Source organism: Hemitrygon akajei, chromosome 10 (genome assembly GCF_048418815.1).
Source record: "Hemitrygon akajei chromosome 10, sHemAka1.3, whole genome shotgun sequence".
NCBI lineage: Eukaryota > Metazoa > Chordata > Chondrichthyes > Myliobatiformes > Dasyatidae > Hemitrygon > Hemitrygon akajei.
Genome location: NC_133133.1, coordinates 156,673,526 through 156,700,649, shown reverse-complemented (window position 1 = coordinate 156,700,649; position 27,124 = coordinate 156,673,526). Strand labels below are relative to the sequence as shown.

The 27,124-nt window shown below is 39.3% G+C and overlaps 1 protein-coding gene across 5 annotated transcripts in view; it reads right to left on the bottom strand.

Moving 5' to 3' along the window:
• Window positions 1-27,124, bottom strand: part of foxp2 (forkhead box P2) — a 739,530-nt gene that overhangs the window by 691,961 nt on the left and 20,445 nt on the right. The window lies entirely within an intron of this gene.

Sequence of the window (27,124 nt, the reverse complement as noted above, 5' to 3'; positions counted from 1 at the left end):
CTAAGACTCTTCATCAGAACTTGGATAAAGAAGCTTTGACAGAGTGTTCAGCAGGAAACCCCCAATTTCAAGATGTTGGTATATGTCAAAGCAAGCCAAATCAGGAGATATCTGAATAGGATGTCCTGCAGAGAGCAAGAGTAACCAATAGGAGTGCAACATCCAGATTTCCAAAATATATGAAGTCTCAGGAAATCACTACCATATGTATTTCATCACAGCAGCACTTCTGTTGGTGTCAGTTACTATTAGCACAAACTCCAGGCAAATATAATTACAATGGTCGCTTGCTTAGCACTCAGGAAGTTTACCCAATAATGAAAGTGCTGGTGGAATGTGCAATAAAGATGTCATTATTGTTCCACATAGAGAGAAATATGTTCCTGACAGCAATGTAAATTGGGAAGGTAGTATAAATACCTGTCTTCCTGCAGTACAATGCCAAAACTTATTTGAAGTTGAGCAATGAAGAGGTCTCCTCAAAACATGACTACGTGGAATGAGCCAACCTAGGCAATGCACAGAGGTTGCCTATGAAGGCTGGTGGCTTCAGGCTGGGTAAGCAATGCAACAGCTTGGCGCTGAAATGTAGGGTTCAGGATTCAAACTGACCAGTATAGAGAGTGCCGGACACTGCTGGGGACTGGCAGTACCTATTGGTAGATCATCCTTTCCTATCATCTGTTGGTGAGCATAATGGAAGTGTTTTTTTCCCCATCTCTTTACTTGACATACCCCTGCCCACTTTGAAGATAAGTGACAAGCTTATCGGCACTCATAAGCCTTTGAGCCAAAGAAAGAAAGAAGCCAGCAGCATCATCCTCATATAGAGCAGAAGGTGATGAGTGTGACTGTATAATCTAAAATAAAACAAAGAGGTTGGATCTAAAGGGAGAATAAGTGCTGATTCCATCTATGCTGAGTATTTCCAGCAATTTTTGTTTTGATTTCGGTTTCCAACATCTGCAGTTGTTTTCACTTTCATTGACTGTAGGATCTGGGAGAACTGCCAACACATGGAGTAGCCAAGGCTACTCCCAGCAACGTCCACATTCATCACAGAATGTGTACCGAGCGTGTCTTCCCAAAATCTGCATCACACTGCTGAGCAGCCACCTAATTCACCACAGCTCTTACAGGTACCCCCTGCACATTGCTTCTGTGGTTCACTCTATGTCGAGCTATGCTCACTCTATCGCAGTGATGAGATCATTGCTGCAAGACAACCAGCAGTGAGTGATTCATGCCAGACTCCTAGCACAACAACTTGCAGCCTGAGCGGATGTACAGTATGGAACATTGCTGTCAATGCTCAGATTTTAGGTACGGAAGTGGTAATGTATCAGTGCTCTGCAGAGTAGAACTAAATGGAGTAAGTACCATGAACACAATGAGGTGTGAGATGAAAATCTGCAGATTAATTCAGAAATTTAGATATTTCAGAGGTTATGGCTTCCTTTAACTTCTTGGAGTGAAACAAAAACTCAGGTTTTTGAGACAACGTACAACCCTAAAGGAATAAAAGCACTAAAGAACGTAAATGCAAGCTTCTTTTTAAAATATTTCACCTTGTTCTTCTCAAGATTGGCAGTTCCTCGTTTTTTTTTTAATCCTGGAAATCAAAAGCATCAGTAATAAAGAGAGAAATCAAAATAATTTGAAATATTTAATCAGTTTGCATACTTTAAGACTAAAATTTGCAAACGACATGGAGGCAAGAGAGGCACAATTTGAAGTTGTGAATATCACATTTTGGAGGAAAAACAATTAACTGGAGTGTTCACTCAATGCAAAGACATTAAAAGGTATGTAGAAATCCCAGAAAGAGTCCTTTCAAATTACCTGTTTGGGTGATAAAGCTGATATCATTTTGGATTTTATCCAATAGTGATATAAAAAATCCTCCTGCTGTAACCAATACTGATATAAAAATCCCCTTGCTGTAATTGCCCCAATTTTAGTTCCCAACACATGAAGCATATGGGTAAAAACAAGTATGGGAACTCTGTATCCATATAAACAGTTATACAGAAGGATGAAACAAGAGACATTTTCAAACAAAAATGTTTGATAGGCTAAATAGGAGATGAATCTTCCTTCTAAGTTCAAAGTTAATTTATAATCAAGGTACATATATGTCAACCATATAAACCCTGAGATTCATTGTCTTGTGGGCATTCTCAATAAATCCATAGAATAATAACCATAACAGAATCAATGAAAGACCACTTCAACTTGGCCATTCAACCAGTGTGCAAAAGACAACAAACAGTGCAAACACAAAAAGAAAAAAATATTAATAATAATAATAACAACAATAATAATAAATAAGCAATAAATATCAAATCAAGACAAGTGGGAAGCCAATATTAGAGATCATTAATACAAACTAGTTACTTAGAATACTAAGAGTTTAGATGAGAAACTTTCATAACAGCATTGACAGAAAGTGGATTTCTTTGTCAATGGAATACTTGGGTCAATTACTATTCCATAATTTATGGGTATATCATGAGAATGATATGCAAACGCAAATATAAAGACTTCCCAAAATGGTAATTCCACTGACTTTCTCCTCAGCTCTATATGTTAGGAGTTCTTGGTTTCCCTCATAAGAATTCAAACAAACTGGAGGTCTATAGAGGGTCGGAGTGAAGTGACCGCTAAACGGTGACCCATTTGTTTGCATCTTCGGAAACAGCTCTATTTCTATCTTTGATATCTTTTATTCCCCTTTTCAACGTTCCTTTGAAGACCCTGACCTGGAGTTACACTCTCTGACTCTGGTTCTTTGTGGGAATGGGACCCGCTCTCAGGGCCTCACAACCGGTCGACTTTTTTGATATCCCAAGTATGCAGCCTGGTAGATGAGCGCACCTTCAGGGTGCCAGAACTTTTGTGGCTCTGCAGACGGGCTGATTCAAGGCCAGTGCCCCCTGACTGAGGCACTGCGGGAGAACACGGAACATCGGGACCAGTGGGTTAGCTGCCATGGGCTGTGTGTCCAGAGGCCCGGGCGTTTTTGGGGCCAGCTCTCTGGGCGCAGAGCTCAGAAGAAGCAACGCAACAGACTTTTAACATTATTAGGGAGAGAGAGAGAGAGACAGTGGTACGTCAAATTACTGGGTGAACAAGTAGTCTTTGGGGTACTTTAAGTTTGATGCTTTGCTGCACGTTTGAGTGCTCGGTGGGGGTGCTGATGCTTTTTTGCTGGTGGGGGAAGGGGTGGGGTCATTGCCTTGCTGTTGCTTGAGCGTGGGAGGGGGAGCTGGGGGTGGCTTTGAGGTTCTAACATTTAACGGTCATTCATTTTTTGGATCACTCTTCTGTTTTGCTGGATATCTGCATAGAAAAAGAATTCCAGGATGGATGTTATATACATTTCTCTGTACCTATTGAACCTATTGATCTATTATTTCTTGCTAAATTCTAACTAATATTTTTAAGGTTTTTAAATTTGTGTGACCGTACTTCAGGAGCTCTACTTCACTGCCATCCTACTTTGAGTCAAAGTAATAAACTATGACAAAGAGTGACAATGGAAAATTAAACTTAAATAAGTGCAGTTGACTGACAAGATTAAACATAACCAACTCACCCCCAATGGAACTGTTTATAATGAGGTAAAGGACATGCTTTGCTTTCCCCCAACATCTAACATGGTGATCAAAGTATTTCAAGTTCAAGGAAGTAATAATAAAAAAACAAAGGACAGGTAAGAATGTGTTAAATGCAAATTGACTTTTGTAGGATATTATTTTGTTCTAGTCAGGTGGGATGAGGAAGATGCACCTCATCAGAATCAGAAACAGAATAAGGTTTAGTATTACTGTTATGCGTACTGAAATTTGTTAATGTTGTGGTAGCAGTATAATGCAATATGTGATAATATAGGCAATTTATAAGTTCAAAGTTCAAATTTCAAAGTAAATTTATTATTGAAGTACATACATATTGCCAAATACAACCCCAAGATTCATTTTGTTGTGGGCAATCACAACAAGTACAAGAAGCACAACAGAATCAATGAAAGACAACAGGACCATAGAAAGGGTGTAAAGGAGATGTACAAGGATGTTGCCTGGATTGGGGAGCAGGCCTTATGAGAATAGGTTGAGTGAACTCAGCCTTTTCTCCTTGGAGCGATGGAGGATAAGCGGTGACCTGACAAAGGTGTACAAGATGATGAGAGGCATTGATCGTGTGGCTAGTCAGAGGCTTTTTCCCCAGAGCTGAAATGGCTAACATGAGAGGACACAGTTTTAAGTGGCTTGGAAGTAGGTACAGAGGAGATGTCAAGGTTAAGATTTTTTATGCAGAGAGTGGTGAGTGCATGGAATGGGCTACCAGTGACAGTGGTGGAAACGGAAACAATAGGGTCTTTTAAGACAGTCCTGGATGGATACATGGAGCTTAGAAAAATGGAGGGCTATGGGTAACCCTAGGGAATTTCTAAGGTAAGGACATGTTCAGCACAGCTTTGTGGGCCAAAGGGCCTGTATTGTGCTGTAGGTTTTCTATGTTTCTAGGACAGACAACAACCAATGTGCAAAGAAAAATAACAAACTATGCAAGTACAAAAAGAAAAGGAAATAATAATAACAATAGTTAAGTAAATGAGCCATAAACATCAAGAACATGAGGTGAAGAGTTCTTGAAAGTGAGTCCAGTTCTTTGGGAACAGTTCAGTGATGGGCGAGTGAAGTAATCCCTTACGCTTCAAGAGCCGGGTAGAGGGGTAATAACTGTTCCTGAACCAGGTGGTGTGGATCCTGAGGCTCCTGTACCTTCTTCCTGATAACAGCAGTGAAAAGAGAGCATGGCCTGTATGGTCAGAGTTCTCAATGATGGATACTGCTTTCCTACAACAGCACTCCGTGTAGAGGTGCTCAGTGGAGGGGAGGGCTTTATTGGTGATGCATTAAGTCACCACACATTTAGAGAAGTTTGTCAAAGTTTTAGATGATATGCTGAATCTTCACAAACTTCCTAAGAGAGTAGATGCGCTGCCGTGCATTCTTCATAATGCCACTTACGTGCTAGCTGCAAGACAGATCCTCTGAAATGATAACACTGAGGAGTTTAAAGTTGCTGACCCTCTCCACCTCTGATGCCTGATGAGGACTGGCTCCTCCTGAAAGTCAGTAATCATCTCCTTACTCTTGCTGACAATAAGTGAGAGATTTTGGCACCACTTAGCGAGATTTTCAATCTCGCTACAATATACTGTTTAACATCACCACCCTTGATTCAGCCAATTAAATATGACACTGGAGCTGTGCTTAGCCTCACAGTAGTAGGTATGAAATGAGTAGAGCAAGAGGCTAAGCAATCTTGTGGTGCACCTGTGGAGGAGATATGTTGCCAATCCGAACTGTCTGGGGTTTGCAAGTGTGGAAATCAAGCGTCCAATTGCACATGTAAATATTGAGGCCAAGGTCTTGAAGCTTATTGATTAGTTTTGAGGGGATGATAGTATTGACTGCTGAACAGTGGTCAATGACGAACATCCTGATGTATGAATCTCTGCTGTCCAGATGTTCCAAGGTTGAGTGGCGAACCAATGAAACGGCATTTGTCGTTGACCTGTTGTGATGATGGGCAAATTGGAATGAATCCAAGTCACTTCTCAGGCAGGAGTTGATATGTTTCAACACCAACCTCTCAAAGCACTTAATCACTGTGTATGTAAGTGCTACTGGACAGGAGTCCCAGAAGTAGGCTACCACATTTTTCTTAGGCACCAGTTTAATTCAAGCCTGCTTGAAGCAGATGACTACCTCAGACTGCCAAAGCAGGAGGTTAAAGATATTGGTGAACATTTCAGCCAGTTGATCAGCACAGATCTTTAGGACTTGGCAAGGTACCCCATCTGGGCTGGATACTTGCCATGGGTTCACCCCCTGAAGAATGCTCTCATCACAGGGTTTTCTGGGGTTGTGAGTGTTTGTGAAAGTGCCTCCATGAGCATAAAAAGCATTGAGCTCATCTGGAAGCAAAGCCTTGTTGTCACCTATGTCACTTGGTTTTGCTTTGTAGGAGGTGATAACATTCAAGATCTGCCGCAGCTGTCAAGCATCCTTAAGTGATTCAAGCTTGGTCCAGAATTATTACTTCACACCATCAAATTAAATGCATCAAATGAGTAAAGCTGTAAATCCTTTCCTGTTTATTGAAATAATGAGAAGTGTGTGCTTCTGAGGATAACTGTACAGAAGTAACTTTTTTTCTTTTTAATGGTTACATTTCCTTTCAATGGTCAAACTAATAAGTCTCCATTTATAGGGGCTCACAGACATAGTACAGCACAGCCTTAAAGTAATACTGTTGTGTACACAAGCCTCAAATAGCTTGAAAGGTTTGATCACTTTTTAATGTACTCCAACTGTTGTTAATGCACAATTACTGAACTCTTACTATAGTTACTGTATTCCTTGTACAATGCTATCTGGAAATAGAGTTTTAAGCTTGGAAATACAAGACCTCAGAAAGTGATAGAAGTGCAGGAATTGGCACTCTAGTATGCCTGATGCCATACCATCGGGATTTCCAAATAATTGGATGGCAGATTATCATACCATTTCTGTACAATGAAATCAATTTCCATATAAATTTTGAGGGTTTAGGGATCAAAAGGACTATGTAGTGAGGCAAGGTTTACCTTAAGGGATGAGAGAAAAAAAACAATTGGAGAACACAGCATTGGGAGGAACTGGATGCCAAATGTCACCCTAAAGGTGATAACTTCTAGAACTGGTTCCAAAATTGCAAAGCCTCATCTTTACATTTCCAAAGTGATAGAGATTTATGAGGGTTTAGGGTGTTCTTCTCAACCATTATATATCATAATGCTTCCCCATGGCTCTATGGAGTAATTTACAGACACAGAATGGAGCTTGTCTACATAGGAAATTATGTCACAAGAGATTTAAAAAAAGGCAATTTTGCTAGTAAACGCATTTTTAAAAAGCATTCACTGAAAAAATCACAAAGATGTGAAATATATACATGTTTGATAATTTAATTTATTTTATACATAAACAACTTTCAACAAAGAAACCCTAATAATTGAGACTTAACCTATTTGTAGAAAATAACGAAAAACATAATAGGGCAACAGGTCATAATGGCCTCTCCGTATTTTTGATGAACATTTGTGGGAGTACCATCTAGTGATGCGGCATACAAGCTGCAGTTAACTGCAATAAATGAGCCTTGGTATGCTAACAGTGGAAATATTTACATCGTGGGTGTTGATTAAAATAGTACAGGTAGATGTCCTGCAGCTTTTCCCACCGATCAAAAGGGTATAGTCTTTCAGCAAGAAGGATAACATTCACTCAGCAGTGCCAAATGTATCATTATGCTGCTAAAGTGAAGCCATGCTGTTAATGGTCCCAACATTCCACTGAGCATTGATGAACTCACAGTTCAATTGTTTGCCAGGCTGCTGATCAGACCTCTGGTTATATTTATTTTAAGTATAAAAGGCAAACAGGGGATTAGAATACTCCCATCTGAACTGGATGGGAGCATTCATTTTTTATTGGAATCTGTGCATTCCAAAACACAGGAGAAATGCTAAAATGTGGGAGTCAGGAATTTCCAGTGTGATATTAAAATGGTAACAGGTAGGAAAGACATGATGGATCAATCTAACCAAGACTTTCCACTTACTCCTTCCACAAGCAGTAAATTGCACATTTTCAACATGTGGTTTTTCTTCTACCCCCTCTAACTCGTTCACCCAACATTCCACCTTGTCACTTTATGGTTTTTCTATGGGGCAAGAGCATCAGGCAAGGAGCAGAAGCTGGGTAATGGAGCTTCAACACAGATCCGCCTGGATCTAACTGAACAACAGCTTAATGAGATGAATGATCCACAGCACTTCTTTCTTAACCCTCATCCTCATTATCTGCTTTCTGCTCCATTTGCAGTTCATTATCATGAGAACTGCTCCAAGATGCTTTGCTCATGAGGGCTATTACAATGTGTACACTGTGATTAAAAATGAAGAGAAAGCACTAAGACCACAATAATCCTTGGAGTTGTATTTGCAAACAACGGTCTGCACGTGCTTCAATAAAGTGCTGTAGGTTTAGATACAGTATATCTAATGAGAACCTATCTGCTACTCAAAAAAAAGCTCAGTTACTTACTTAAGCTTCTATTGATCTTCCTTGGAAAATGGTATGAGGCCAGGGAGGGAGAAATTAAAATGTGAAAGGTGCCGAAAAGTAAAACTAAAGTTCTGGGTCATACCTGCAAATTAAATGAAAATATAATGCAAAGTGATGGTCCAATTTATATACAACCTTTGCAGTTGTGAAGATGATCACATGATGAAATATCACACAATAGGTGTACTTTGAAAGAAATAAAACTACTAATTAGTTTCACCTGTAAAGAGCATTTAAGACCCTGAATGAGAGGTAAGTGCACAAAAATATAACTGTTAAGTCCTCAGGTTTGCAGGTGAAAGTACCATATGAAAAGGTATTGGTTAGACGAACAGAGGTGTCACAAGAAACATCACATTGAAATGCTGAACAGTGGTGATACCATGCTGAAATTGAAGGAGATAATGCACTGAAGGTGAAGCTGATAGGATCGCAGGAAACAAGGGAAATCTGATTATGATTGTTGGGACACGGGAGTAAGCCAAGAGCAGAAGTTCACAAGATGGTCTGTAAGCCTTACTGACTTAAGTAGTGAGGGATCCTCAGCTAGGAACAGCATGGAAAATGGCATTGTCAGAAAAGGTATATCGTGGATTGGAGCAACTGAGAGAGTGCATTTAATACTTTATCAGGATGGGAATACAAACATAAAGAAAATGAGATGTAAACCCAACACCTCCTTGAGCCAGCCCCTAGGCACGACCAAAGAAAATCTTTCCATGTTAACAATCTCATTCTAAAAATCTACTTATTGAAGTTATTCTATCCCGTCTCAATGCAAGAATGTACTTCCTTAACTATATGGAGAACAAAGCTACACACTATTCCAGGTATAATTTCACCAGCAAACAGTAAAAGTGCATCAAACATTCCCCACTTATACACCCAAGATCTCTTTAGATTCTTGATTGGTCAGGGCATGAAGGGATTAGACCATAAGACATAGGAGCAGAATTAGGCCATTTGCCCATCGAGTCTGCTCTGCCATTTAATGATGGCTGATCCTTATCCCCCTCTTCAGCCCCACTCACCAACCTTCTCCTGTAACCTTTGACGTCATGTCCAATCAAAAATCTATCAAGCTCTATCTTAACTAGACCCAATGACCTGGCTTCCACAGCTGCCTGAGGTAATAAATTCCATAAATTGACCAACATCTGGCTAAAGAAATTTCTCCGCATCTAAGTTTTAAATGGACACCCCTCTATCCTGAGGCTGTGCACTCTTGTCTTAGACTCCCTCGCCATAGGAAACATCCTTTCCACATCTACTCTGTCTAAACCTTTCAATATTCAAAAGGTTTCGATGAGATCCCCCCCTCATCCTTCTAAATTCCAGCGAATATAGACCCAGAACCATCAAATGTTCCTTGTATGATAACCCTTTCATTCCTGGAATCATCCTTGTGAACTTTCTCTGGAACCTCTCCAATGCCGGCACATCTTTTCTTAAGTGAGGAGCCCAAAACTGTTCAAAGTACTGAAGATAAGGCCTCACCAATCCCTTATAAAGCCTCAGTATCACATTCCTGCTCTTGTATTCTAGATCTCTTGAAATGAATGCTAACATTGCATTTGCCTTCCTCACCACCGACAACCTGCAAGTTAACCTTTAAGGTGTTCTGCTGAAGGACTCCCAAGTCCTTTTGCACCTCAGATTTTTGGATTTTCTCCCCATATAGAAAATAGTCTACATATTTATTTCTGCTACCAAAGTGCATGACCATGCATTTTCCAACATCGTATTTGATTTGCCAATTTTTTGCCCATACCCTTAATCTAAGTCATTCTGCAGCCTACCTATTTCCTCAAACCTACCTGCCCCTCCACCAATCTTCGTATCATCTGCATACTTGGCAACAAAGCCATCTATTCCATCATCTAAATCATAAGCATAAAAAGAAGCGGTCCCAACACCGACCCCTGAGGAACACTACTAGACACTGGCAGCCAACCAGAAAAGGATTCTTTTATTCCCATTCGCTGCCTCCTACCAATCAGTCAATGTTCTAAGCATGGCAGTAACTTTCCTGTAATACCATGGGCTCTTAACTTGGTAAGCAGCCTTACATGTGGCACTTTGTCAAAGGCCTTCTGTAAGTCCACATATACAACACCCACTGCATCCCCTTTATCTATCTTACGTGTAATCTTCTCAAAGAATTCCGACAGTTTGGTCAAGTAAGATTTTCCTTTAAGGAAACCATGCTGACTTTGTCCTATCTTATCCTGTGTCACAAAGTACTTCAGAACTTCATCCTTAACAATTGACTCCAACATCTTCCCAACCACTGAGATCAGGCTAACTGGTCTATAATTTCCTTTCTGCTGCCTTCCTTCTTTCTTAAAGAGTGGAGTGACATTTGAAATTCTCCAGACCTCTGGCACCATGCCAAAGTCAAATCTCTACCACTACCTCTTTCAGAACCCTAGGGTGCAGTTCATCTGGCCCGGTGACATATGTACCCTTAGATCTTTCAGCTTTTTGTGCATCTTGTCCCTTGTAATAGCAACTGCATTCACTTCTCTTCCCTCACACCCTTCAACATGGGGTACACTGCTAGTGTCTTCCACAGTGAAAATACTCATTTAGTTTATCTGCCATCTCTTTGGCCCCCTTATAAGACCATAAGACATAGGAGCAGAATTAGGTCATCTGACTCATCAAGTCTGCTCCGCCATTCAATCATGGCTGATCCTTTTGTTTATTCTCTTCTCCTCAACCCCAGTTCTCAGCCTTCTCCCCGTAACCCTGGATGCCATGTCCAATCAAGAACCTATCAACCTCTGCCTTAAATTCACCCAACAACCTGGCCTCCACAGCTGCATGTGGCAGCAACTTCACAAATTCACCACCCTTTGAGTAAAGAAATTTATTTGTATCTCTGTATTGAAAGGACGCCCCTCTATCCTGAGGCTGTGCCCTCTTGTCCTAGACTCCCCACCATAGGAAACACCCTTTCTACATCTACGCTGTCTAGGACTTTCAACTTCCAAAATATTTCAATGAGATGCCCCCTCATCATTCTGAATTCCAGTGAATACAGACCCTGAGCCATCAAACGTTCCTCGTTTGATAACCCTTTTATTCCTGGACTCATCCTTGTGAACCCCCCTCTGGACCCTCTCCAATGCCAGCACATCTTTTCTAAGATGAGGGGCCCAAAACTGTTCACAATACTCAAGGTGGGGCCTCACCAGAGCCTTATAAAACCTCAGCATCACATCCTTACTCTTGTATACTAGATCTCTTGAAATGAATGCTAACATGGCATTTGCCTTCCTCACCACCAACACAACTTACAAGTTAACCTTCAGGGTGTTCTGCACAAGGACTCCCAAGTCCCTCTGCATCTCAGATTCCTGGATTTTCTCCCCATTTAGAAAATAGTCCACACATTTATTTCTACTAACAAAGTACATGACCATGCATTTTCCAACATTGTATTTCAAATTGTTATTATTTCTCCGGCCTCATTTTCTAGCAGTCCTATATCCACTCTCATCTCTCTTTTACTTTTTACATACTTGAAAAAGCTTTTACTGTCCACTTTGATATTGTTTGCTAGTTTGCTTTCATATTTCATCTTTTCCCTCCTATTGATACTTTTAGTTGCTCTCTGTAGGGTTTTAAAAGCTTCCCAGTCCTCTGTCTTCCCACTAATTTTTGTTTTGTTGTATGCCCCCTCTTTTGCTTTTACATTAGCTTTGACTTCCCTTGTCAACCATGGTTGTACCATTTTGCCACTTAAGTATCTCCTGGTTTTTAAAATACATCTATCTTGCACTTTCCACATTTTTCCTAGAAACTCACACCTTTGCTATTCCATTGTCATCATCTCCAGCACCTCCTTCCAATTTACTTTGGCCAATTCCTCTTTCATACCACTGTAATTTCCTTTACTCCACTGAAATACTGCTTTGTCAGACTTTACTTTCTCCCTATCAAATTTCAAGTTAAACTCAATCATATTGTGATCACTGTCTCCTAAGGGTTATTTTCCTTTAAGCTCCCTAATCACCTCCAGTTCATTACATAACACCCAATCCAGTATAGCTGATCGTCTAGTATGCTCAACAGCAAACTGCTCTATAAAGCCAGCTTGTAGGTATTCAACAGACTCACACTCTTGGGATCCAATTCCAACCCGATTTTCCCAATTGACCTACATGTTGAAATCTCCCATGGTTATCATAACAATGCCTTTTTGATACGCCTTTTATATTTGCCGTTGTGATCTACGGTCTAGCTCCCAGCTACTATTTGGAGGCTTGTGTATAACTGCCATCAGGGTCCTTTTACCCTTGCAGTTTCTTAACTCAACCCAGAAGGATTCAACATTTTCCGATCTTATGTCACATCTTTCTACTGATTTGATGCCATTCTTTGCCAGCAGAGGCATGCCACCCCCTTTGCCAACTTGTCTATCCCTCTGATACAATGTGTAAGCTTGGACATTCAGCTCCCAACCTCAACCATCCTTCAGCCATGATTCAGTGATGGCCACAGCATCATATCCAACCCACCTGTCAAAGTGCAACACGATCATCCACCTTATTTCTGATGCATTGAGATATAACACATTGAGTCCTGCATTTGCTACCCTTTTTGAATTTGCATCCCTAATACACTGATGCTCATCCTGCTGGCTGCAATTATGTCCTATCACACTGGACAACAAATTTTTTCATAAGTGTTGCTTCCTCAGAATTTTTTTTTTGATAAGTTGCTTGAGGATGAACACAAATATAATTTCAGACTACTTGTATCATGTAGCAATTTGGAGAAACAACAAATTAACTTTTATTGCATATAATGTGTTTAATTGCATAATGGTGCTGATGCTTTGCAATAATTCAACTAGGTGAAAAATATTTTGTTAATGATTTTCATTTGTACTCAGTGTCTGAGGCTTCTCGCTTAAGTATCCAACAATCATTCGGCAGCACTGATGGATTCCAGTTGCCCTGGTATCTTTTTTCCATGACCGCAATGTCCTGGTGAAACCTTTTACCATGCTCATCACTGACAGCACCAAGATTTGCACAGAAGAAGTCTAAGTGGGAATGCAGAAAATGAGTCTTTAGTGACATGTTGCATTTCATGGTATTATATGCTTGAAGTATGCTTTCAACCAGCTGCATGTAGTTTGGTGCTTTGTAGATGCTGAGAAAAATTCCAACAACTTCCTTGAATGCCTTCCATGTGATTTTCTCCCGTCCCACTAGAAATTCTTCAAATTGACTGTCATTGATTACCTGTTTTGATTTGTGGACCAACAAAAATGTTTTCCTTAATCTTGGCATCAGTTATTCTGGAAAGCATCTGTCTCAAATATCAAAATCCTTCATAGAAATTTTTGTGCCTGGTGATAGCAAATTCCATCTTTACAGCCCTGAACCCAATAATTATTACTAAAGCCTGTCCTGCCATGCAGCAGCCGCGCTGCCTAAGCATGCCCAAGTATGCCTGGACAAGATAGGAAACTCTCCAGCTTACATTGTAGGCAACATTTTAATTGAGTTGAATTATGAATTGAAATAATAAACATCAGTGATTTCAAAAAAATGGTGCATGATAGGGAAATTTCATGGTGATTTTCATGATCAGTAGCCCAATATTCATAAGATACACCTAAAGGTATTCAGGGAGCAAAGTCTTTGTTGTCCAGTGTGATCTGCCTGCCCTTCCCATCAGTCTGACTGCACGCTATCTTAGATTTATTTTACCATTCGTCCTCTCCTGAGGCCCTTCACTTTGGTTTCCACCCCCCTGCCAAATTAGTTTAAACTCTCCCCAATGAGAATAATGGTTCTCAGGTGCAACCTGTCCCTTTAAACAGGTTATACCGCCCCCCAGAAGAGATCCCAATGATCCAAGAACCTGAAGCCCTGCCTCATGCAGAAGCTTCTCAGCCACACATTAATTTGCCGCATTATCCTGTTTCTGCCCTCACTAGCATGTGGCACAGGCAGCAATCCAGAAATTACTACCTGGAAGTCCTGCTTCTCAGCTTTCCACTTAGCTCTCTAAATTCTCTTTTCAGGACCGCTTTGCTCTTTCTTCCTGTGTCTTCAGTACCAATATGTACCAAGGCATCTGGCTGCTTTCCCTCCCTCGCCAAAATGCTGTGGATGCGGTCTGAGACATCCTTGACCCTGGCACCTGGAGGGCAACATATCATCCAGGTGTCCCATTCACGTTCGCATAATTACCTGTCTGTTACCCTGACTATTGAGTCCTTTGTCACTACCACTCCCCTCTTCTCCCTCTTTCCCTTCTCCACCACAGATCAAAGCTCTGTCCCAGTAACCCAGTCTCTGTGGCATTCCCCTGGAAGGTCAACTAAATTGGTGTACCTATTTTTGAGGGGAGCGGCCAGAGGGAAGCACTAACTGCCTATTCACATTTCATTTTCTCCTGTCAGACACCCAACTACTAGCCTTCTGCAACTTCATAATGTTTACTTCCCTGTAACTTTGATCAATTATCTCCTCACTCTCCCATACAAGCTGAATGTCATCCAGCTGCTGCTCTAGATCCCTAACACAGTCTTCAAGGATCTACAGTCAGATGCACTTCATGCAAATGTAGTTCTCTGGGTCTCCCAGGACTCCAGCAGCCAGCATGAACACACAACAGCCATTTCCTACACTGGGGGAGGGGAGGGAGGGGGGGGGGGAGGGAGGGAGAGAGAGAGAGAGAGAGAGAGAGAGAGAGAGAGAGAGAGAGAGAGAGAGAGAGAGAGAGAAGGGACCCTTCACAAAAGCTCACGCAGAGCCAATGGCTCTTTCGAGCTGAAGCCTTCTTTGAGCCAAACCCTGACACTCTTACTCTCATCACTGGCCTACTCCCAACAATGGCCCACCCAACAATGGCCTTCCCACTTGTCCCTTCTGTACTTTTATTTAATTTGCTGTGACCTGCTCCTGCCACTGATTGGACCATTGGAATAAACTTGAACAGCCACAAAGCTCTCCTTTTAAAGGAGTATCTCCGACCTGCAGAGGAAACTCATCACTGTGGGGGGAAGGTAGGACATTGTGGCTAAGAAGAAATTGGATCAGCTATGATGAAATGGAAGAGCAGACTCAAAGGGCCACATGGCCTAATTCTTCTCCTATATCTCATTGTCCTCTGGTCTTACCTTCCTCATGACACAATGCACCTAAATGTAACCTTGTATTTGACACATTCTAGAATCACAAATACTCTCATACTGCAATAATTTAACATTTTATTAAATGCTTCACTTCAAAGTAGACAACCTTAAATCTTTCCACATTATGCCCCAACTGACAACTTGGTCAGCAAGACCAAGATATCGATTGTAGTCTTTAGGAAGAAGTCGGTAGAACACACATCAATCTTCATTCAGGTGTCAGCAGTGGAAAGGGTGAGCAGCTTTAAAATTCTATTGCATTTATTTTTTCCTGTAAATGCCTGCAAGAAAATTAATCTCAAGGTAGTTTCGAAATATATACTGTACATGGTTTGATAATAAATTTACTTTGAACTATCTTTGCATTATCAGCAAATCTGTCTACAGAACACTTGGTTCTTTCATCCATGTTGTCAGTATAGATTATAAATAACTAACTGAGGCCCTGTGTCATGACTGACAATCAGAAAAATACTAGTTTAACCTGACATTTTTGTTTAGTAGGCCATTCCCCTATTCCTGGCAATGTATCTAATCCTCTCTCTTTCAACAGATTCTTTCCAATCTGCTGTCTCCAGCATTTTCAGTTTTTGCTTCAGATTTCCAAACCTGTATTTTTTTTTTAATTTTCATTTACCTGTTAGTGGCTATTGTTTACATTGTGCAGCATACTTCACAGTGCAGTTGAGGGAAGAACAGATACGGATAGACAGAGACCTTGCATAAACCAGAGCAAGAGGAGAGCTGAAGGCAGAATCAATGCATTCGTCCAGTTTGGGGCAAAGGTAACCACTATTACACTGTACAAATATGTGAGGAAAGGATGAGACCTACATACAACTAGAATAAAGAATATACCCTATTGCCAACAAAAAAGCAGACATTGCCAGGACTTGCATATATGGATTTTCAAAGCAACTTAATTTTATACATTTTAAATCAAAGTACTACAGGTTATTTGTGTTCTTGATGTGATCTTGCACGCTAACTACCATTGGGAAAAGATTGGTGCATAAATTTTAGTGGAATTTAATGATACAATTGACAGGAATTTGATTTGGTGCTGCTGGAAATGTTCATAATGCTATAAAAGTGACTCAAAAGCTTTACATTTTGAGGATCATAATTATAAAATATGATTTGCAGAAAGTTTTGACCTCTATTCTCAAGTTTATCACATTCTCTTTATTTTCATGCAGCCCATTTACTCTGTTAGCTATCAGTACTATATTAACAGTCCAATTTCCTCATTTGTTTCCCTCTAACTCAGGGATTCCCAACCTTGGGTCCATGGTATAAGAAAGGTTGGAAAACCCCTGCTCTAACTCATACTCTCTCCATGCTGATTCTCCAACCCACCAACTACAATAGGGGCAATTTATTGAAACTAACAAATTTAAAAATTATTTAACCGACCAACTAACACATCTCTGGGATATGGAAGGAAAGTAGGATAACAGGGGATAAACACAACCAGCAAAGTTGAGCAAGCACTTCCATGTTGAAGTATTTGTTTTGTAAGACTACTTACCTGAAAAGTACATTTCCTTTATCATGAAAAGGTATCATCCAAATCCTACAATGTGTTTAAAATACACCTTCTAACCTCTCTCACTTAGTGTTGACATTCATTTTTCTTCTATAATTTCACATTTCAGCAAGGGAGGAAAAAGATTTTGTATAGGAAAGCAGAAAACATGAGTCATTAAGCAAGAAACATAAAAACATATCACAAAGGGATTACAGATATGTCAAATGGAAAATACAAACAAAATTTTGCACTGTTCACTGGCTGATGGAGAAAGAATTGGGAAATCATGAGATGGCAGAGGATTTAAACAATATATTTTCATCTGCCTACACCAATGAAGACACAAGAAAACTTTCCTGAAGACAGTGGAAACCTGCAAGTATTCAGTGAATCAACAGCTCAAATAAATCTGCATCAATGAAAAATTAGCCATTGAATTACAGAAAAAGCATGGCTATGTCCAAATAATATATCCCTGCTTTATTCTTCTTATGTTTAAATGCATTTAATACCGAATTTAAAATCACATCCACACCCCATTCCTTTATTTCTTGTTTCAGATAGTACCTGTTGGTATGATACTGTTCCTCCAATTTGCAATTTTTTTTCACAATATGTAACTACTTTTGCCCAGAACGATCATTTCTTGTCACTTGCTTATTCTCTCCTGGCTCCCAGAATCTTATGAACTCTTACTTTCGTCTTTTTCTGTCTTACCTTCCTCTCTTAAAATTTGTTGTATCTTTACTATCCTCCAGTTCATATATTATGTAGTAAATATTAGTATTTATTTCTAGTTTAACAGATGCTACATGACCTGGAGAGTGTTTCCAGTGGTGTTTTATTTAACCTTTAGCGTTCTTCTTTTATATAAATTTAACCAAATTGAGTCCCTAGTGAAGACTTAAGATTTTAGTCATTTGACTCCAGGAAATGTGAATTTAAGAGCCAGAACAAAATAGAATAATATGGAGAGAAAGACTCTCCTGATCACAAGTAGTCTCTGTGTGTGAGAGACAGACACAGAGAAAGAGACAGTCTCTGCCAACTGTCCTGTAATCCAGTATGTGTTATACAAAAGTGAACAAAGGACCAGCGATGAATTTCTCTTTCAGAAATGATCAGGTCATGAATAGTATGTAAAAGTCCATGTTCATATATGGACTTTTCTCCTGGTTCAGTAATTTGGCACAGGAGGGAAAGCACTCACGGCAGGAAAATCAAACAGGAAAGCACCAGATAAATAGCATCCAACTAAAAGTTTTGCACTAGAATTTTCCATATCATGAAAAAAAATTGCCACAGTTCATTAAACTGATGAATATATGTATGTTTCGCTTACCACTGGGAGGACTGTTCTATGAGCAAATCTCTACTTTGTTTCAAGATCTAATTATTAAAATGCATGGTAATTTTTAAATGGATAGTGCATTGTAAAAAAAAAGGCTTTGAACTACTAATTTGCCATTTCTCCATTCAGTGATTTTGCAATATTATCCTTTTAAAATCAATTCATGAAGCAGATTCCTATGTTTAGCTGTTATAATACAGCTGGGTTAAAGTAAATTTATACTTTAAATCAATCCAGAAATGCAACACACTATGTTTCAGTACAAAGCAATGGAAGCTACTGGTATCACACAAACATTGGCAAAGTAAACCAGCATAAACTGCTAAAACACCTAATATTTAACTTGCCTTTCAAGACTTTAAGTGGATTTTTCACAGATCTAGAAATTCTATCTTCCCCCACACTTTTATTGTAATTTGTCAATATTTAGAGGGAAAGTACAGACACTTATGCACTGTGGGATTACACTCATTATAAACCAGATTGAAATTGTGTAAAATAATGTGCCATTTGGGATCCCAGCAATGAATAGCAAATTGAGATGGTTAACATGTAATTATTTAATTCAGCCAGAGTATACCAATCTGCACCCAGTGTCAGGTCTCCTACCACACCTAATGTATCAGTTTGTGCATCTGTAGCTTGTTAAATTGCATCTTCACTGTCCATTCTGATGAAATGCGCAATATTTCTCAAATTGTTTCTTAAGTATTTTGACTATCCTCATCTATAGCACCTGCAGTTGCCTATGCTTATTCTTCAATCTTCAGCTGTATTGTCTAAAATTATTTATTACTATTGAATTTTAGCCAGTTTTCTCTATCCAATAAATGGTTCATTTGTTGGGTTACAGTGTGAAGGAGCTGAAGAGCCAACATAACTGGGAGGACAGCTGTTATAGAAAAATTGTTGCCAGTGTAAATGGTCCGGATACTGCTGTCAGAATTTTTCAGCTCAACAATTATTTGAACTCACTGCAAACAAGTAAGATGCAGCTTCCCAATTTTCAATCTGACTCAAGACAATAGGAAGGGACTACAAGTTTCATATCTAGTGCTATTATTTCCTTTCTTATGTATGAATTCAAAGCACTCAGAGCCAGCTCAGAAAGTAGCGTCACATTCACTTCTCTTAAAAAGTTCAATTCCCCATGTTATTAATTTTTTTCATCTCACAAAAACCATCACTGAAAAATTAAATCAGTTCATTTATCATGTTTAATATAAATTCTTTCCAGGTAAAATAATATCTCCATTTTGGATTGTTTGGATCATTGTCCCATTATCTGTTTCTTCCAAAATAAAAGTTTGATCTTATGGTTCAGCGTGACTGCCAACTGGGATTGTTTTTTTGAATAACTTGACTCTTCAGTGATCCAATTCTGCCTTTATTCTTTGGATCTTCTGCCTGCGACAGTGAAATAATTGGCATTATTCTTACTTGCATGTAAGATTTTCTATCTTCCTGTTCCATTTTATTCATATCTGGTACAGCATCTTGGTTCAATTATGCTTGCCATTCTACAATCTGTCATAAAAATTCTGCCTATTGTGCTTGGCATCTTGATCAGTCTGATATATCCCAAGCCAACTCTGTCCCAGCTCTCGGCCTCACTAAATCCACTGGCAGAGCTAACAAAGAAGCTTTAATGAAAATATGTGTCAACTGTTCACTCTCCTCTCTGCAGTTGTTCTGTTTTGGTAGCTTGCCTAAACATTTCTAATAATGTCTAAGGATTTTCCTCCAGACTGTTTTGCAATTGCTTTCTGCTCTCTAGAAGGAAAACTTTGACTTTCTCTCCAATTTCCATGGACTCCCTAAAAAACTTCCATCGCATTCTGTTCTTGCAATTTTGATGGATCTTTTTTTGCTTTCTAGACTCCTACGAAACATAGAATGGATCCATCTTTTTGTTATAGCCATTTCCATCTTAAATTTTCTACCGTGAAACAAACAAGCCAGAAAATAATCCAGAAATGGTGCACAGACGAACATTCTGAGGATGTTTTGATAGTTATCACTCACTTCTACCAACTTAGGTAGAACTGGGAATAATGAAGAGGAACTGGAACTTACCCACATCTATTAAAGTCAGAACAGCTCAGTTAACCTCACCATTCCATCTGTGTAATCTTTTTCTCCTTCAAATACCTCAGTTAACCTCACCATTCCATCTGTGTAATCTTTTTCTCCTTCAAATATTTTTCTGATTGTATTTTAAAGCATATCAATAAACCTATATCCATCATCTTTCAAGCAATGCTTTCCAAAATCTAATGCTTAATGTGTAAAACAGATTCTCCTCATCACATCTTTAGTCCTTTTGTGTGCTTTGATAATCAACCATTCAGCACTGGAAGGAGTTTTTTTTTCCTTTACTTGAAACATCTGTAAACTTAAGCATCTCTATCAAACCTCTGTTTAGCTTACCCTATTCAGAAGAACAAAATCAGATTTTCCAGCCTCTCCACAAAACTATCAACCCTCAATGAATAAAACCATTCCAGTGAATTTTATTTGTACATCCCAAAGACTTTACATTCTTTATAAATAGTACTGCTAAGAATACTTAACACATAAAATGCTGGAGAAACTCAGCAGGCTAGGCAGTAAACAGTCGACATTTTGCGCTGATACCCTTCATCGAGACAGCTATCAAATGTTCTGATGAAGGCTCTTGGCCCAAAATATTGATTGTTTACTCTTTTCCATAGATGCTGTGTGGCCTGCTGAGTTCCTCCAGTATTTTGTGTGTGTTGCGTTGGATTTCCAGCATCTGCAGATTTTCTCTTGTTTGTGATACCACTAAGGATCTCAGCAACAAACTTACACTAAAAGTCAGAAAGACAAAAGAGCTGATTGTGGACTTCAGTAAGGATAAGATGAGGGAACACAAATCAATCCTCATAGAGGGATCAGAAGTGGAGAGAATGAGCAATTTTAAGTTCCTCACAGTCAATATCTCTGAGTACCTAACCTGGATGCAATGTACTGGCACAGCTACAAAGAAGGCAAGACAGCGGCTATATTTCATGTGGAGTTTGAGGGGATTTTTTTTCTGACTTTAACGCTCAAAAACTTTTACAAATGCGCTATGGAGATCACTCTGACTGATTGCATCACTGCCTGCTATGGTGGGGGTGGGAGGAAAGGGGGTGCTACTGCAAGAGAATGAAGTAAGCTGCAGAAACTTGTAAAATTAGTCAGCTCCATCATGGGTACCAGCTTCCAAAATATCCAAGACATCTCCAAGGAACAGTGCCTTAGGAAGATGGTATCCATCATTAAGGACCCCCACCACCCAGAACATGCCCTCTTCGCATTGTTACCATTGGTATAGAAACCTGAAGGCACACACTCAGCAATTCAGAAACAGCTTTTTCCCTTCTGCCATTTGATTTCTAAATGCACATTGAAGGCATGATCATTACTTCAATACTTTTTTTATTTCTGTTTTTTGTGCATTACTTATTTTAACTTAACTACTTGATAGACATACATTTTTACTATAATTTTTTTTTCCTCTATATTTATTTATCATCTATTTAATTGTACTGCTGTGGTAAAGTTAATGAATTTCACGACATATGCCGGCGATATTAAACTTGATTCTGATTCTGTTCTTACACTTGTGCTCCAAGTTAATTTTCCCTTAATATCTGAAATATGTTTACTTTTACTCTTTCTCCAGGTAAGGCAATCACTCTTCAATGTTAATAGTACAGCCTCAATCGATAAAGAATATTAACTAAACATTTTCAAAATATGGGCTACTATTCAGTGTGTCATGACCCTTTCAGTAAAGGCCCTTCATGACCCTTCCTTGAGATGCTTCCTCAGGAAACCTGGTCTTCAACTAGTCAGTAAGTGATTTATATTTGTTTGATTGGCAACATAAAGTTAATAGTATAAAATTTCTCACCAAAAGATTAGTTCTTAAATGAAACCTTTTTTAAGCTATTAGCTCATACTTTTTGCTCATTTGCAATAATGTACTGCAGCATAAAAGCCAGGACCAACAGGCTCCGGGACAGTTTCTTCCACCAGACCATCAGACTGCTTAATTCGTGCTGACACAACTGCATTTCTATGTTATATTGACTGTCCTGTTGTATATACTATTTGTTATAAATTGCTATAAATTGCACATTGCATATTTAGATGGAGACGTAATTCCTCATGTCTATGAAGGATGTAAGCAATAACGTTAATTCAATTCAATAAACTGAGAAGCTCAGTTCTGACTCGTACTACTTTCTTTTTATCAACAGGCTCCTCCGGTCCACAGTTCGATCAGTTCAGTCATTTACTCTTCATTCAATTCAACAGTCGTCAGTCTACATCCTTCAGAGATGTACAATTTTCTCCTTCTAATTCATTCACACAATATCTTCCTTCTTCCATGACTTTTGAATTAGATAATGAAAATACAGAATTTGACAGAGCCATGGAATTTATCTGATTTCCATTCCATCAGTCAATGAAATAAAAAGAAATCTGGAAAATCTGCAAAGGTATCTGAACTACCTTATCAACCACAAATTTTCGATCTTATCCCATTGTTGCTTTCAATCATTAATACTTGTGTAGTTTCCTCAGGTCACACAAGTAAAGGCAAGAGATTTGGACATGATACAACCCAATTTCTAAGAAAAATAAAGACATAGCAATAAATATACTGCACAAAGTTCACAGGTCTTCATTGTTTCCAAAGCATGCTGTATGAAGAATTCCAGACAAATATTATGGTACCCACCACAAGAATGCTTTTCGTTCATGCTGGAATAGCCAGCATCATTTCCGGTTTGAACCTTCAGAAGCAGGCAGGCTTCTAATACACCCATGAAGTTCACTTTTGCAGGAACTCTCAGAGCAGTCCCAGTCCAAAACTGGAACCAAACTTGGACAAATGTGGTAAGGCCTCCTAATTAACTATTTACTTACAATCTCTCCCTAAGTCTCCTCACACTTACTTCAAACCCATCTCGACAGCAGCAGAACTTCACCTTTCCAGTTTATATAATTTTCTCTTTTACCATCTTCCATTGTGTTTGGCTTTGCCTTTACGTTACAATTTTAAAGTAAATCTGAGTTTTTTGTTCTTTATACAATACTAACAGTTTAAATTTTCCTGACTTAGCATGGACTAATATTGTAGGCCGGATTAAATCTCAAACTGAGGAAAAACATAATATTATTTACCTATGGTGAAGTTTCCATTCGAATTTTTTCTAAAAATATAATTATCATACTGAGTTAATTTTGATTAGTTCTAAAGGTGTATGAAACTGCCTATGTCTTACTCAGAACAAACGATAAAACCTTACATATAAAACATTCATAAAATATGAGACAAATATATACATATTTCAGTCCAAATTTATCAAGCACATAGTATGGGATATCATTTTTTAACATTCATCTCAGTGAGTCAAGCACCATCTAGGTAGATTAATAGTTTGGCATGGACTGGATGACCCAAATGGCCTACTTCTGTAATGTAGTACTCTAGCTTCTATGACTTATCTGTTGGGGGGGTGGAAGGGTGAAAGTGATGACATTCCAGATTGAAGTCCTACATTATGCAAATCAGAGGCAATATTAATGACTCTGGGAGAAATAATGTGTACAGTTCTGTACAAAGATTAACAGATAAAGTTACCAAAGATTTCAAGGAATTGTACATAACTCTAAAAAGTAAATATTGGTTAGGAATACTTCAATTGGACTGGCTTGAGAATAACTAGATTGAATACAGAACAAATTGAGCCAAATAAACTATCGTATCTAGTGAATTTTTTTTTTAATGCAGTTACTCAAAATCTAACAAAACAAAGAATACTGGAAATACTCAGCAGACCAGGTTGCACCCGGAGGAAGACAAAGTTAATAATGTATTTCAGACCACGTGCCCTACCTATATCAGAACAAAAAAGACCATAGTTCTCTGTCTAGCTTCTCACTCTGTAACTGCTCCCTTTCACTCAATGACCAGACACCCACATCTACCTTTCTGCTTTGCAAAAAGCATCCTTTTCTATTTTTGTTTACATTGCTTTTGTTGTAGGGTCTCCCACCAGAATATTGACTATTTCTCTTCCCACTGATGCTACCTGATCTGTTGAGTATTTCCAGAATTCGCTGTTTGTTTTTGTTGAACATATCATTCAAATATTTTCATGATTCATTTTGGCTTTGTTGGACGGGCACAAGCCAACATTTCCATGAACCACTATGTAATAACTATCAATTGTAAGCCTCGATTTGTGCCTAAATCTTTTAAGACACAGATGATGGAGGAGGAGCTGCTAAAGCTGGAGCAACAGGGACTGAAGGTTAAGGTCTACTTACCGTGGTCCCAGAATCAGAAAATATGGTACAACTATGCAGTGATTAGCTGGTCACTGTTAACAAGGCTGTCAACAGAGAGCAACACATATTGTTCCTTTCACAGAGTATATATGTGGAGCTGGCAGACAGCAACATTTTCACATGGACTTATCTCATACCTATTCCCAACTGAATCTACATCCAACAATTTAGTACTTGCCGACAGTTAACATACATTAGGTAAAAAGTGCCCATACATATTTGCCATATAGGAGTGAAGTCAGTCCCACAAATATGACAAGTGGTTATTGATAAAATATTGTTGGGGTTACCAGCTGCCTGTGCAGTCAAGATAACATTTCAAATGTGATGAAGACTGACATTCACTGGGCTTAGGAGCTCTTGACAGCGTTGAAAAATAACTCAAGTCACTGTCAAAATGTTCTTTATGCAATGTGGGATGATATACTTGGGCTTTACAGTTGATATTGATGTGCTCGGACCACTATAAAAGAAACAGGCTACAGTAGTGGAACTGAAGGAACCAAATTGTCACAGAACTGAAATTTTTCCTTGTGATATGCACTTGATCTTTACCATATCTTAACTTCCCTCAAGTTACAGGGGAATGAGCTGGGTAAAGCTTTGATAGCTATACAAAACACTAGTCAAGTCAGATTTCTAGTTGCCATGCCACATAACTATTGGAGGGAGGGAAGAGAGACAGAGAGAGAAGAAGAGGCTCACCAGGATGTTGCCTGGGATGGAGGACTGTAGTGAAAAGGAGGTTGAATAGACAACATTTATTCTCACTGGAATGTAGGGGAATGCAGGGAGCTGGTTGTGGACTACAGGAGGAATGGAGACAGGCTAACCCCTATTGATATCAATAGATCTGGGGTTGAGAGGGTGAAAAGCTTTTAAGTTCCTCAGCATGAACATCACCAAGGCTCTCACGTGGTCTGTACATACTGGCTGTGTGGTGGAAAAGGCACAACAGTGGCTCTTTCACCTCAGACGGTTGAAGAACTTTGGTGTGAGCCCCCAAATCCTAGGAATTTTCCACAGGGGCACAATTGAGAGCAACCTGACTGTCTGTGCCACTGCCTGGTATGGGAACTGTACTTCCCTCGGTCTCAGGACTCTGCAGAGTGGTGCGGACAGCCCAGCACAGCTGTAGATGTAAACTTCAGGACACTTCCAAAGTGAGGTGTGTAAAAAGGGCCCGAAGAACCATTGGGGACCTGAGTCATCCCAACCACAAACTGCTCCAGCTACTACCGTCTGGGAAATGGTACCTCAACATAAAAGCCAGGACCAACAGGCTCCGGGATAGCTTCTTCCACCAGGCCATCACACTGCTTAACTCATGCTGACACAACTGTATTTCTATGTTATACTGACTATCCTATTGTACACACTATTTATTATAAATTGGTATAAATTGCACATTGCACATTTAGATGGAGACATAATGCTAGGATTTTTACTCCTCGTGTATATGAAGGATGTAAGTAATAATGTCAATTCAATTCAGTAAGGAATGACATTACAGAGATTTACAAAATTGTGAGAGGCATGCATAGGATAAATAGTCAGAATCTTTTTCCAAGTGCTTCTGAGTCTCAAATTAGAGGACACAGTTTTAGGAGGGAAGAAATATATGAGGTATAGGTTTCTCACAAAAAGGATGGTGAATATCTGGAATGAGCTGTCAAACGAGGTATTGGGGGCAGATACAACTACAATGCGAAAAAAGCATTTGGAAACGAATGGATAGAAAAGGCACAGGAGAGTATGGATCAAATGGGAGTAACATCATGGTTGGCAATGAAAAGGTGGTCTGTGCTGTTGATGCTATCTCCAAATACTACAAGTAATGCTCTGAGACAGTGTCTGCATGAGGCAGCAACAACTTAGAGTGGTGAAGCTTCATATTTTTTTTAACCTGGTGATCACTGTGGCCTCATGATGATCAGTGAGATTGCCTGAAGCAACGAGCAAGGTAATCTGCTTCTTCAAGTCTATTAGTATACCTTGTCAAGCTGACGTGAATTATAGATGGACATTCAGCCTGTCTGGAGAGCAGGGCATGGTAAGAAATGGAGAGGTATTGTCATCTCACATTGCAGGAAGACCAGGATGACCTTGTACATGAACAACTGATAACCAGTATACTGTTAATTAGAAGGCAAACAATACGTTGGCTTCCACTGCAAAATTGTATTTTGGAAATTATAAAGGATCCTGACCAGACTATGCCTAACACAGTATACAGTTCTGGTATTTTAACCAATGGAAAAGTACATTTGTTATTGAGGAAGATTGTAAAGGTTCACCGGATTCATTCCTTGGATGTAGGTTTGTAGCATGAGGAGGGTTTTCGTACACTGGACCCATCCTCTCTGAAGGTCAGAATTATGAAACATACTGAAACACTGTAAAATGAATTAGATATTAAAGTACCACATTAACCACAAGCTTTTTTCAATAGTAGAGCAGGAATGGTGAGGCCAAATGGCCTTTCCCAGGTTCTATTTATTATGCTCTTACATTTACTAGAAACA